At 47.2% G+C, this 14,187-nt stretch overlaps 1 long non-coding RNA gene across 1 annotated transcript in view; it reads right to left on the bottom strand.

Annotated features, from left to right (window-relative positions):
• Window positions 1-14,187, bottom strand: part of LOC146856015 (uncharacterized) — a 230,141-nt gene that overhangs the window by 7,974 nt on the left and 207,980 nt on the right. The gene's annotated exons all lie outside the window — the stretch shown is intronic.

Genomic DNA, 14,187 nt, shown 5'->3' with positions numbered 1-14,187 from the left:
AAGGTGAATGTGACACTATAGTTAGATGTTGAAATAAGGAAAAACTAACATTTAAAAAACAAATAAATCTGAAATTCACTAGTTATAGTTAACTGACGTAACCCTTCTATGCACTGCTTATGATTTCGCTTATTACATTACTCATGACAAGTTAAATCACATCATTGGTGACATCACTGTTGACATCACAAATTACATAATTGATGCCATCATACAATTGTGACACCAGTCTATAAGGTTTGTGGACTTGAGGTAATTCAACATGCTACACCTTTGGACAGTTTTGTATTCACCTTAATGGGATTACCCTCCTAAAGACTTCACATGACCCGCAATTTTAAGGTATGCATTTGTCACTGTAAACACCTCTTCTGTCAGGCCCTTTTCACAACTCTCGATAGTTTAGTAACATACACTACACACATTCCTGAGATGGGCATAATGGCATACAACTTTAGAATGCTGCTTACAACGAATATGCCTCTTTTTCCCGCATACCATTACCCTGCATGTTGTTACAAAGCGGTCGTTACAACGACCACGTTGTAACAACGCATACCATTACCCTGCAAGTCGTAACAACGACTTGCGGAGGGGGACGCTGGATGTTGTAATAGTAAAATTTACTAGTCCAACTGCAGTCTGTGCGGACTGTAGGGAAGGTGTTGGATTTTAAATCCAAAACCTTCTGCCCCCTCCGCAAGTCGTTGTAACGTCTTGGGGGTAATGGTATGCGTTGTCACAACACGGTTGTTGTTATGACCGCGTTGTAACAACATGCGGGGTTACGGATGCGGGGTGACGGATGCGGGGTGACGGTTGTTTACCGCTTACAACACAAGTATGAGATAAACCACCTCTAAGTAAGCCACCCCCACATTCTACATTATTTAATAATATGCAATGCCTGAAACTCTTAGAGAAGATCTGGAAATAAACACTCACGACTTATAAAAATGTGTCTTTGCCACTGAATACAACTATTTAACATGGGCTCCAGGCCAGATATCCACTAGGGGTTAATGTGTTGTCAATAGCACCTTCGGCCTTTCTCACAGACTTTTTAGAACAGACTTTGTCCTTAATCTACAACCTCCTTTTAAACACACCTCTGCCACCCACATCAGCCTTAAACTTGGAGTACTTCTTACACCCCAAAATGTAGTGAATTGTAAATAGTGCACTATGTAACATTTAAAATGCACAATTAGACTGGTCTTCGGGCTCACAATATTTCCATGCTATCGACCCAAATGTGTATACTCAGTAACTCTGTGCTGGGGCATATGACTTGCCAGTACCACACACATGATCTTCTTATATGCAGACGCAGGATCGACCAACTAGTATCCCTGAAATAATGGAGCTACTAGAAACATTTGGTACTAACTCAGGCTTACATGCCAACTGGGACAGGTCCTGCCTCTTTCAATTTCATCCAGACGTAGATCACTCTAGCCTACCGCAGCATAAAGCCACGATGAAATAGGAACCACTGACATTCAGGTATGCAGGTGTACTGGTGTATCCCTCATATGATCAGCTTATATCAGGTAACATTGACAGGGTGATGACGGCCACCAAATATTCATCTCATTCTGGAATAAACTGCCTCTCTCTCTTCTGGGCCCAGTGGCGATAATCAAAATGCTGATTTCACCACCCTTGCTCTATTTCTTCACGGCCCTACCAGTGCTACTGAAGAGTATGTTTTTAAGGAGCTAAAAGGCTTTCAGTGTAGGCTATGGTGTGGCACTGGGTGTAGACGCCTAGCGATAGGGAAAGCAATCCCTCCCTTAGATGAGGAAGGCCTAGGATTTCCCAACTATTAAGGCTATTACTTAGCTGCTCAGTTGCTGTGGCTTATGAACTGGTTAAAAAAGTAAATATGTCTGGTAAAGAACCTAGCAACAAGGGATCGATTTTTGCTCAATCTGAGCCAGAAATTCAGCAAGAAAGAAAACTTTCTTTTTTGAGTCCCCTCACTCACCAGGGTTTCCCCTTGGTGACAGGCTTCATTATAGGGGCCATCTCAGTCCGCTGCTAACTGAGGCGTGCTGCGACTTGCAGAAATACGTAGGAGCACTTTTGTGAGGACTATGTGTGGTACAGTGGTGTAGTGGAGTGGACAGAGGTGAGTTAAAAACACCTAGCTAGTGGGCGAAATAATTTTATTCTTGCTCCTAGTTGGTATGTCTAAAAACGGGGTAAGATACTGGAAAAACCTAGCTATGATGGTTTAGGAATCCCTAGTATACGTCAACATGTTTAGAGCATTCCCCAGGGCTCTTTGTCAGGACTACACAGGGTTCAGCCCTGTGTACGCCACTCCTAAATGACCTACAATCAGGTATTCAAAAGTAAATAGAAAATAGAAAATATGCTGCAACTAATAAGCATGCGTTAATACATACGATCAACCAATGTCAAGTAGTATCTGTGGGATAAAGAGAGACATTGTTAAGGGAACAAATGCCCCCCAATAGGAGCTGGTGGGTTAAAGCCAAAGTAAAGTTGTCGTCACACACATAATGCTCCTCTATGGTGCGTGAATCTTAGCAGTACTCATTGTTTCGCCGTGCCTGTTTAGAACGAAAAACACAATGCTGTTTGATCAAGTGGTGCTGGTGAGTGACATTAATAAAACATACACCACGTAACTTAAAAACATACATGACACACATCACATCCAGTATGTACTGAGAACGTAATCACATACTTAAATGTAAGCAAAATTGTGCCCCATGGTCTGGGGGGGGGGGGGGGGGGGGGGGGAAGAGGGTTCTCGTGTATCTTATTCTGAAAAGGGAAAACGAAAGAAAAACGGGAAAAGCCCAATTAGTGGCCTCTCACTCTCTGGATTAAAGTACGGTGGACCATGCGGATGCTTCCGTGGTCGAGACCGCCGTATGTCCGGTCATTGCTCTGCCTGCAAAGAAAAGACTTACTTGATGGGAGATCTCCTCATGGTGTGTCACCTACTTGGTTCCCCTCAAGACCGCATCTTAGCGTGTCTTGCATTGGGTGCCAGTATTTATGCTTTCGTTTCCGCCCAGTCATTGACGATAAGACTAGAGCGGAAACGGTATCCAAAATGGTCGCCGCCAATTGATAATCGTGTCAGCCCTTTTGGAGGTATAGTATGCGAGTAATGTATATCGTGCTGCCAGAAATGGTCTGTAGTGAAAATCTACGGCAACAAAATAATAAATAAAACAGAAGGTCCCTGATGTTAAAACGTCTGTGGGACGGCTCTTAATGTTACATGATGCCTTGTTTTTACTGTGAAACATTCGTAGGTATAGAGGTATATATGCACACAAATGCAGATATTATCAAGAGCTGCAGTGTAGTCACAGTGTGGTCACTGAGCACCCTAAATGATTTGACATTTAGTAAACCCATCGGTAGTAGGTGAAAGACTGGGGGTACATATGGTCTACCAAGGGAAGTGTAGGAAGTGACATTTTCCCAATGATTGATCTGCCTTCTAGTAGGGAAATGACAAGGGAACAAATCTGGCCGTAGTTCAGTTCATTATTGGGCGATAGATTTGACTCTTTAGGGTTCTTTATGTGAACTGTCCCCAGGGATATTATCATTGAGGCCCTGGCTATCTGAGTGTAATTAAAAAACCCAGCGCTGTTCTTTCTCATGGAGCCTCTTTTCTAGGTTTTCACGACACTTAATGTGTTCCAGGACCACCCATCTCATATCATTAGGGGTGTGTAGTGTCTCTAAGAAATGGGTTGTCATTTTTGTAGTTGCACGCTTACACCTTACGTTGCTTCGGTGTTCCACTATCCTAGTGCTGACCTTTCTAGTGGTCATCACCACGTAGTGGAGATTGCAGGTGCAGGTAATCAGATACACGCCACCTGCTGTGTTACAGTTAGTGAAACTTCTTAGTTCCCAAGTCATTTCGTTGTTGAATTCAACTTTTTTGGTAGCTGAAGTTAGGTGACATACACTACAATTACTACACGGATAGTGGCCCTGTGGTAGTGGGTGTAAATGGCGTTGTGGCCCTTCTGTTGCTGTGATGTTTTTAGGACGTGTGTGCACCAGATAGTTTCTTAGATTCTTGCCTTTTCTGTAGCTGAACATAGGTCTTGGTATGTACAGGTTACCACTATTCAGCGTCCGCCAGTGTTTCTTCACTATCTTTGTAACTCTGTCTGATGCGATATTAAAAGTTGTTATGCAAATTGGTCTTTTGTCTTAGAGTCATTACTTTTTGGTTGAGTTCCAAGAGTGCTTCTCTGTGATTGTTGGAAGCTCTTTTTCTTGCTTTTGACACTAGATGTTTAGGTTATTGTCTTAAAATTTTAGACAGATCTTTTGCTTGGATATTGTAGTCCTCCTTCTCGGTACAGTTCCATCTCAGTCTTAAGAATTTTCCGATAGGGAGGTTGTCTTTGAGTTGTCTTGGATGGAAGCTGTCGTAGATTAGGAGGCAGTTTCTTGCTGTTGGTTTAAAATGGGTGGTCGTTGCCAGGGTACCGTTACGTACGATGATATTCAGATCCAGGAAAACCAGATGCGAATCTAGTGTCAAAAGCAAAAAAAAGAGCTTCCAACAATCTCTTATCAGGCAGGACCTCCGCAACGCGAATGCCTGGATTAAATAGACTGAAACCAGGATCTCCACTGTGAGGATGACATGCAGCAACTTAAGGGGCAGGTGGCCCGTCTTCAGTCCCACGCTCAGGAGTTGCATCGTCGGGCGGAAGACGCCAAAAACAGGTCCCGACGCAACAACTTCCGGCTGGTGGGCTTCCCGGAGGGAGTGGAGCAGGGCCGTGCGGTGGACTTCCTAGAGAAGTGGCTGAGGTCATGGGTCCCCGGGGGTTCTCGATCTCCTTGGTTCGTGATTGAGTGGGCTCACCGGTCCCTGGCCTCCAAACCAGTGATGGGTGCACCTCCCCACCCGATCATAATGCAGGTTCTTAATTTCAAGGATCGAGACGCCATCTTGTCTGAAGCTCGCAAGCAGCAGCGGCTCCACCATGAAAATTGTGTTATCATGATCTTCCCAGACTACACCCGCGAGGTCCAGGGCCAGCGTCGCTCTTTTGGAGAGGTTAAGCAAAAATTGAGGGCACTTAACATTCAGTATCGGCTCCTCTTTCTGGCTCGCCTGCAAGTGGTGTTTGGAAACAAGACATTGTTTTTCGACAGCCCGACGGAGACTTGGACCTGGGCAACGGAAGAGCGCCCTCTGCGGGCTGAGGACCGCACCCTGGGCTGGGGGGAGCGGAGGGCGGACTTGGAACCCACATTCCGTCTGCTCCTCATCCTCAACGTAATTATCCCACAGGCGCCGTGACCGGAGACGGGCCCGCTCGGATTCCTCGACGGGCCACTCACAACAGCCAGTCTTGATCGAAGAGGGAGCCTCGACTGGGAGGCGCTCTGGTTCCTCCGGCCGCCTGGACGGCGGAGGCGCTTCACCCCGGTCTTCCGTGATTGACCTCCCAGACACAGACCTCTCACATAGCCCGATACTCCTGAAGGACCCTGCTTGAGCCGGTCTCTGCCTGCCGGTCCTGACTCCGCGGCCCGGAGACAGTGCTCTAGCCCAGAACAGTTTCTATTTTCCATTTCGTAAACACGTATCCGGACATGAGGAGGGGTCCTCCACGCTTCCCCATTCCCAAGCGTTTTAGTTTGGGTATTGTTCAAATGGGGGGTCGACAGATGCTTTTGTTCCTGAAGTGTAGGGTGGGGGCAAGGGGGCGGTTTGGGAAAGTTTTTTTCCTTACGTTGTTATGTTTCTTGCTGTTTTTTGTTTCAGCTATCACGGAATGACACAAGCTACCAGTGGGAGGGAAGGTTGTGCCCCTGTAGCAAGCGAATGCGCACATCACCGCGGGCTCCCAAGCGCGTCTGCATACCCATATCAATATAAACGTCCTAGACCAGGTAGCACCTACCATGACCGCTAATACTTCGCATAGGGCGTCTCTCCACGTGCTGTCGTGGAACGTCAATGGCCTGTTGGACCGGCACAAACGCACAGCGGTCCTAAGGTATGCGCAGCGTCTCCACGTAGATATCCTCATGCTCCAGGAAACGCACCTCCTAGGTAACTGCTGCCCCTTCTTAGCTTGCTATGGTTACGATAGAGTATGGCACTCTGGCTTCTCCAGGGGCTCACGAGGGGTGGCCATCCTCCTGAGGCGCACCCTGTCATTTGTCCTCTCCCAAGTGATTCATGATCCTTAAGATTCATCTGTGACAGTTTGGGGATCACTGGCTGGCTCCCCCCTCACTCTCATGTCTGTATATGCTCCCCCCTCGATGCTCGCATCTGCACTCGCACACACTGCTGCCCTGTTGAATAATACGCCCACTGGCAACATGATTGTTGTGGGTGACTTTAATGCAGTTTTAGTCCCGGCCCTTGACACAACGGGTCCTCCCTCTGCTGCCCGAACGGCGCGTGCGAAGCAGCTGAAGAACTGGTCTGAATCCCTGGGACTCTGCGATGCATGGCGCACATGGCACCCCCGCAGCACTCAATTTACACATACCTCCGCGGCTCATCACACTCAAGCACGCATAGATACGATCTTTGTCCCCGTGCCCGACTGTGCTGAGATTCTAGACGTCCGTATTTTGCCCAGAAGCATTTCCGACCACTCTCCAATACTCCTTAGGACAGGGGCTCCTCCTCCTTCGGCCCGCCAAACATGGAGGATGAACGCTTGGTTTCATCCTCCATATTTAGCTTCAGTAATGTATGTAAGTGTCCTACCAGTTAAGGGATGGTGAAAAGATAAACCATGGAAACCAATCACGGAGTAAAATGGGAACAGGTTTTGGGATGTACAAAACCAGTGCTCAGAAATTCCTGGTTTGAATACACTCAATTCAGTTATTTACGCTAAACCTATCTATCCCCCAACAGAACAGCATGCATTTATATGGATGCATCAAACGTCTGCCTGCGATGGGAGACAAATTTGATGTCTACCTTATGGTGTTGGAATTGTCGAGTGATTAAACTGTTTTGGGCAGAAATACTAGATGTAATTGAAGAAGTGTCAAACATGCATATAGAATTGTGCCCTTATGTATGTGTGTTCGGGTCTATCCCCAAGACTAAAAATACTAAATAAATTTGTAGGTTAAATATTATGATGAAAATTTTATAGCAGCAATTGAAGAGGCTAATAGGAAGATAGTAGCCAGACTTTTCTGGAGACTTTACCTTTTCCCAAAAACTTACAATATCTGCCTCTTACTGGGAAGCCTTAATCTTGAGAATTTCATTGAAAAGGGTAACCAAAAATGTGCCTAGTTGATACATAGATAGTTTGTACACTTCAGCAGGTATGCCATTACTTCCACAAGTTTTAACATTCAGAGATGTTTTAATCTATTTTTCCACTTGAACAAAGTGTAATAGGCAAAACAACTGTGTTTTGTTGATCTATTAATAAAGCAATCATCTCCTCACCTCATCAACCGGTCTGGAGAGAGTACTGGAGATCACAAACCTCCCCAGAGGCATATCGGACCATTCCCCTGTTTTAGTGACATACACATCCCACTTCATGGGGAGGAGACGCACATATCCCATATATCCCGGGTACCTAAAGGACCCGACCATATGGAAGGGCCTGCACAAAATTTCCGGGCACTATTTGAAAGAAAATGTACAGTTGGTGACCTCTCCCGCCATCATATGGGAAGCATACAAGACGGTCCTGCGTGGACACGCTATCTCCTTGATCATGTCACATAAGCGGGACAAGGCACAGCAGGTGCGGGCGCTTGTACAGGCGGTGAGTCGGGCAGAGAGTGCGCACGCCGCAGAGCCTAATGACAAAACGGCCCACGCATTAGGCCTTGCAAAACAAGCATACAGAGACCACATGTGGGAGGACGGTAACGCAAGAGCCATGAAAACACAACACACCATCTATGAAGTGGGGGACAAGGCCGGCAAACTCCTCGCCTGGCATCACAAAAAGGAATGGGCCAGTCGCTGGGTAGCACAACTGCACTTGACCACTGGGGAGATAATAACGGACCCACACGCCATAGTCACAGCGTTTGCACAACACTACAAGAAAATATAGACTCCCAAGGCAACGACAACCGTAGAGGAGAATTTGGCCTTTCTTAAGGATACATGACTGCCCAGGCTGGCGCCTCATGAGGTACAGGTACTGGAGACAGCTCTCACGGTTGATGAACTAACTTTAACCATCAGAGGGCTTCAACCGGATAAGGCACTAGGTCCCAACGGTATTCCCGTTGAGCTTTACAAAAAAGAAGTGGGCACGCGGGTCCTGCATCTGCTAAGGATGTATGAGGCCAGTCTGGAGATGGGAACACTCCTTAGAGACCAGCGGGTAGCGACGCTTATAGCAATCCCGAAACCAGGTAAACCCCCTCAGGAGTGCACCTCCTACAGCCCAATCTCGCTCCTCAGTGCGGAAGCGAAAATACTAGCGAAGGCGCTGGCAGCTAGGCTCCAGCCTTACCTTACGACCCTAGTGCACACCGACCAATCCGGTTTTATGCCGGGCCGGAACACGGCGATGAACCTGAGGAGACTTCATGGCGTGATGGCTCGCATACCCACTATCCAACAGGAGGCTGTCATCCTCTCGTTGGACGCCAGTATGGCCTTCGATCGAGTGGAATGGCCATTTCTATTTGCGGTGCTATAACATTTTGGTTTTGGTCCCAAATTCTGTGCCTGGATTCGACTCCTATATATACAACCAATGGCACATGTGGTGGTCAACGGGCGGGTCTCTGAAGAATTTCCTCTGGGGCTCAGGACCAGGCAGGGCTGTCCTCTGTCCCCCCTCTAGTTTGCTTTGGTGCTCGAGCTATTGGCAGCGTGGATAAGAAGGGATCCTGTAATACGCGGATTGCGGTGGTCAGAGGGATGGGAGGGCCGCATCTCCCTCTATGCCGACGACATCTTGCTCTATATGGCATCCCCCAGACAGTCACTCTCCTGCTTGCTGGACATCTGCGAGTCATACGGTAGAGTTTCGGGCTATACTATTAACTGGGCCAAATCTTTTTTGTACATACTTAAGGGCCCACCTCCACACCTGCCCAGCGGTGTCACAATCGAGATCTCAAAAGATGGTTTCAAGTACCTGGGCATTTATGTCACGCCGCAACCCACACAATTTTTCGAGCGTAATCTACTGCCGCCCCTGAAGAGGCTCCGTAGTGACGTGAAATACTGGCACTCCCTGCCACTGGCATTCCTGGGCCGCGCGGCCCTGTTCAAAATGATGGCTCTCCCCAGGTTTTTATACGCTCTGCAAAGTACGCCAATCCCGGTCCCTCACTCCTATTTTAAGTCAATGGAGGCGGAGGTAGGCCACCTCTTCTGGGAGGGGAAGCCTCGCCGTATAGCAATGTGCAAACTGGTAAGGGGTTGGTACGATGGCGGAATTGCCCTGCCTAATATTCAACTATACTATTGGGCCTCCCAGCTCATAGTGGTTAATCAATGGCTCCACGCCCCACAGGACGAACCAGCATTGCGCATGGATAGGCAAACCCTCGGCACTGACGGAATCCTGGGCGCACTATATAATAAATCCTGGAAACACGCATTGACTGGCCCAACAGCGCACACCGTGCACATCTGGTTTATAGCACTTCGTGCACTCGGCTGGAAGGAAGTGTTAACACAACACACGCCACTCTGGGACACCCCAAGATTGGGCAGGCTTCGCAACAGTAAAGGTTTCACCCGATGGGATCTAATAGGTATATCCAGGGTGGGGGACCTGGGAAAAAGGGGGGGGGGGTCACATTTGCTCATCTCCAGGAAACGTATCAGATGGCAGAGACGGAGCAATACCGATATCTGCAGATTAAACTAGCACTCAAGAGGGCCATACCACCGGGAACTGATCTCCCTGAGTCCTCGTCGCTCAAGGATCGATTACTGACGGACAGCCTAACCAAAAAAGCTATTTCTGTAACATACCGTAAAATGGTTAACCATCAGAAAGATCCCACACACAATCTTAGAGAAAAATGGCAGACTGAGTTGGGGGAGATAGACGAGCAGGATTGGCAGGAGGCACTTGCATCCCCGCGCAAAGTGGCAATCCCCTCCAGACTTCAGCTTGTGCAACTCAAAATACTGCACAGAACGTATTACACTAGAACAACACTTTACAAAATAGGGAGGACTGATACACCACTGTGTCAGCGGGGCTGTGGGATAGCGGGCACCTTTTACCTCACGTTGTTGGGACTGTCCCAAAATCATACAATATTGGGGGGCTGTCATGGCTACAATCACTTGGGTATGTGGCTTCAGCGTCCCCCCTGAACCAAAGAGGTGCCTTCTCAATGTGTGGGAGCCAACAGACCTTAATCATGCAGCGCAGAACTGGGGGACCCTAGGTATCACACTGGCTAAGCGGAACATCGCTCAACATTTGGGAGCGCAGACGGTCCCTTTCCACCAGCAGTGGTGTAGCGATCTAGACAGTGCCATGGTAGCGGAAAAGGCAGTATTTATCCACAGAGGGCGTCCCCAAAAATGGACGCAAGTGTGGGGGAAATGGAACACATTTCAAGGGAACATATGCACCCCTCCGCCTGAAGAATCAGAACCGGGTGACTAACGAACACAGATGATGTCCCCTTTGGCAGAATTGTTACTAACTGTGAAGATGGGTACATCGGGACAGTTGGAGAAGCAAAAGTACATATATTCTGTCCACTCTAATGCACTACCTTGTACAATGTATGAACCTATAAATACATGTGTTTGTAATCAGCAATGTTTTATGCAAATAGCAATAACATTTTAAAAAATAAAATAAAGTAAGCATCTGTATGGTTTTCAAAACATTCTTGATGCTTTCTGGTGTGGATTCTTCAGTTATAGAATAGAGTTCTGCATAATGTTTAAAAAAACTCTACCAATTGAATCTGACTGTGTAACAGTTTGATTCATAGACTCATCAAAGCTTCTTTTTTTTTTTTTTTTTCGTAATGTCTTTATTGCATTTTCCAAACTTTGCAGCATACAATTGTTATTGTGTGATCATACCTGTTACAATATGCATCTAACCAACTCCCCTCGGCATAGTTATTAAACTCCCTACGACCTATCCCTCCCCATCCCGCCCTTACATCCGATAGTGTTGTACAACTTAACATATTATGCACACCAACCAGACTTACACAACATAGGAGTGTATTACCCTAAACCAGGTCCTACTTCTATTTTTGTTAAAGGCAATTCCGACTGGAATTCCTAACATGTTGTTTACACTCTGTACTTCCCACCGTGGGTCTTCTCCTTCTCCCCATATAACAGCCCTCTGGGAGAGGAGGTAGATATCTTTTGGTCGAGACTTTAGTGGGAGCAATTCAGCGTAACACAATGATTGTTCCTGCCATGTGATCAAGTCCTGAATCCATTCTTTAAATTTGGGAGCTCGCCCCCTTCCCCACTTGCATGCAACTCTGCGCTTTGCTATGAGGAACCCCAGTTTTAGGAACTTTTTATGTTTTGTAACAATATCCTGGGTGCAACTCAGCAGTGCTACCAATGGGGCCGGCTGTATCTGTATATCCAACATGCACGACATTCCCTCGAACACTTTTGTCCAGTAGTCGTGTATCCGGTGAAACTGCCATGCTAAGTGAAAGAAATCTGCCCCTTCACTTCCACATCTCTCACACCTGTCATCCTATTGTAGCTTAATTTTGTGGAGTTTAGCAGGTGTGTAATATAGTCTGTTCACAAACTTATAATGAATAAGTCTCAGCCGACTACTAGCAGTGAGTGCCTCAGTTTGCATACAGCTGAATTCCCACTGCTCGTCTGTCAGGGGCGTCTCTAGCTCCTTATGCTATTCCTCTCGGGCTTTGGGGATGTATGACAGTGTTGCTTTTTGTGTGTGCTTATACAGCAGCGAGATAACGCGCCTAGGAGGGGCCTTCTGCAAAAGCGCATGCAGTGGCACTAAGATAGGTGGTTCTAGGGGCTATGTGTAGGTGGCAGCTTTCACGCTCCGTCTGAGTCTTGTATACAAGAATAGATCCATAGTACTGGGGTCATGTGTGCCGAAAAACTACTCCCTAGTCCGAAAAGTACCATCCAAATAGAGGTCTCCCCACACTGTGTATTTTAGTCGCTCTAGCATCCGGCGGCATAATCCCACATAAGTAACTCTCAATGCTGGATGGTGTATCAGGGGCATTTTAGGGGAATACAGCATTGGGCTTCTAGTTTAGCTGCAATTTTTCTCCAGGCCGTAATGGTGCAATCAACTGTGTACGGGTCACGTATCGCCACCTGACGTGAACATGTATCCCGAGGGCGGAGCAGGGGCCATATAGCCATCTTCTACCGACAAATGCGGCATATGGGGGGGGGGGTGAAACCAGTATGTGGCAAAGTGTGCCTGCGCACAATAATAGTAGTATTCAAAATTAGGGACGTCAAACCCCCCTTGGGCATAGGGCAGCATCAGCGTTGTTAGGCTAAGTCTCGCCTGCCGTCCCCCCCAAATCAGTCTGGTTACTTGCGTTGTTAACGTCTTAAAAAAGAACCTCCCTGGGTTGTACGGAATATTAATAAAGAGGTAGAGGAATTTGGGTAATAGGACCATCTTAACTAATGATATGCAACCAGCCATCGAGAGGGGCAGAGTGAGCCACCGAGTGATGGTGTCCGTCACTTTGTCTATTGTGGCTCCGTAGTTGTTACGCATCAGTTCTTCTTTAGCCCTGGTAATATGGATACCCAGATATTTAACTCCATCACATTTCCAGACTAAGGGGTAGTCTAGCTGGTACGACCCAGTCAATTCCGTTAATGGGAATACTGCTGATTTGGGCCAGTTAATCTGGATACCGGAGATGGCACCAAACCTGGTTATTTCCCGTAATACAGGGTTTCGATTATCTTGGGGGTTCTTTACGTATAATGTTAGATCATCTGCATAAAGTGATATTATATGTTGCCTAGAGGGATACGCCAGTGCTCTTTCTTTATGATGTTGCCTTATTTTTGCGGCCAGGGTTTCTATCGCTAAGGCGAACAGAATGGGGGAAAGGGGACAGCCCTGCCTCGTGCCTCTGGAGATGGTAAAACTTTTGGATCTAGCCCCATTTAGTAGCACAGTGGCGATCGGCTGTGTGTACAGTAGCTCCACCCAACCTAGGAATGCGGGGGGCATTCCCATATATCTTACCGTGCCAATTAGATAGTCCCACTCCACAGAGTCAAATGCCTTGGTGGCATCAAGAAACATTGCAACCGCCGAGCTATTGGGGTCTATATCTTGGAGGACTGCTAATAACGTTCTGAGGTTATGAGATGTAGCACGGTTAGGGATGAACCCTGATTGATCCGGCAGGACCAACCTTTCATCAGGAGGTTTAGTCGGTTGAAGAGCACTTTCTCTAGTATCTTTGTGTCACAATTAATCAGCGAGAGGGGACGATAAGACTCAAAGTGTAATGGGGGCTTATCCGGTTTGAGTAGGGAGACTATCTGAGCTTCTCGCATGGTTCTCGGGAGTAAACCCTCTTCTCTGGCTTCGTAAAAGACCTCTTTCAATATGGGTGCTAATTGCTCCACATAAGTCTTGTAAAATTCTATGGATAGGCCATCCAACCCTGGCGCTTGCCCTGATTTCATCTGCATGATAGCCTCAGTAATTTCATTTAACCCGATTTCGGCACTCTGGAATTCCCGTTGGGTATTTCCGAGCCACGCCAAGGCCGTGTCCTCAAAGTACTGTGGAAGGTCAAGTGGTTGCCCCCTTTGTGAAGTGTATAACGTTTTGTAGAACTCCACAAATGTGCGCAGTTGATCTGGGAGGTTTCTGTGTATTCTTCCCTCATGAGTCTTGAATCTCGGCGATGTAATTAGAGAACTTGGGTGGGCAGACTAAATTTGCTAACACCCTGCCCGGCCGGTCTCCTTCCCCATATACCCTCTCTATATGGTACTTCCCCCTAAATTTACATTCACGTTCCGCTGCGTCTGCGAACTCTGTCAATTTGGCACGGGTCTCCTCTCCCTCTCCCGCTGTAGCTAGATCCCTCTCAAGTGTTTTGATCTCACTTTCCAGTCGGCCGATCTCCCACCGAATATCTTTAAGGATCCCCCCCCTTGGAAATACACCAACCCCTGACTGTGACCTTAAAGGCCTCCCATAT

Source organism: Triturus cristatus, chromosome 4_1 (assembly GCF_964204655.1).
Source record: "Triturus cristatus chromosome 4_1, aTriCri1.1, whole genome shotgun sequence".
In the NCBI taxonomy this organism is placed as follows: Eukaryota; Metazoa; Chordata; class Amphibia; order Caudata; family Salamandridae; genus Triturus; species Triturus cristatus.
Note: the sequence above shows the minus strand (reverse complement) of the source record. Positions and strands in the feature narration are given on the sequence as shown.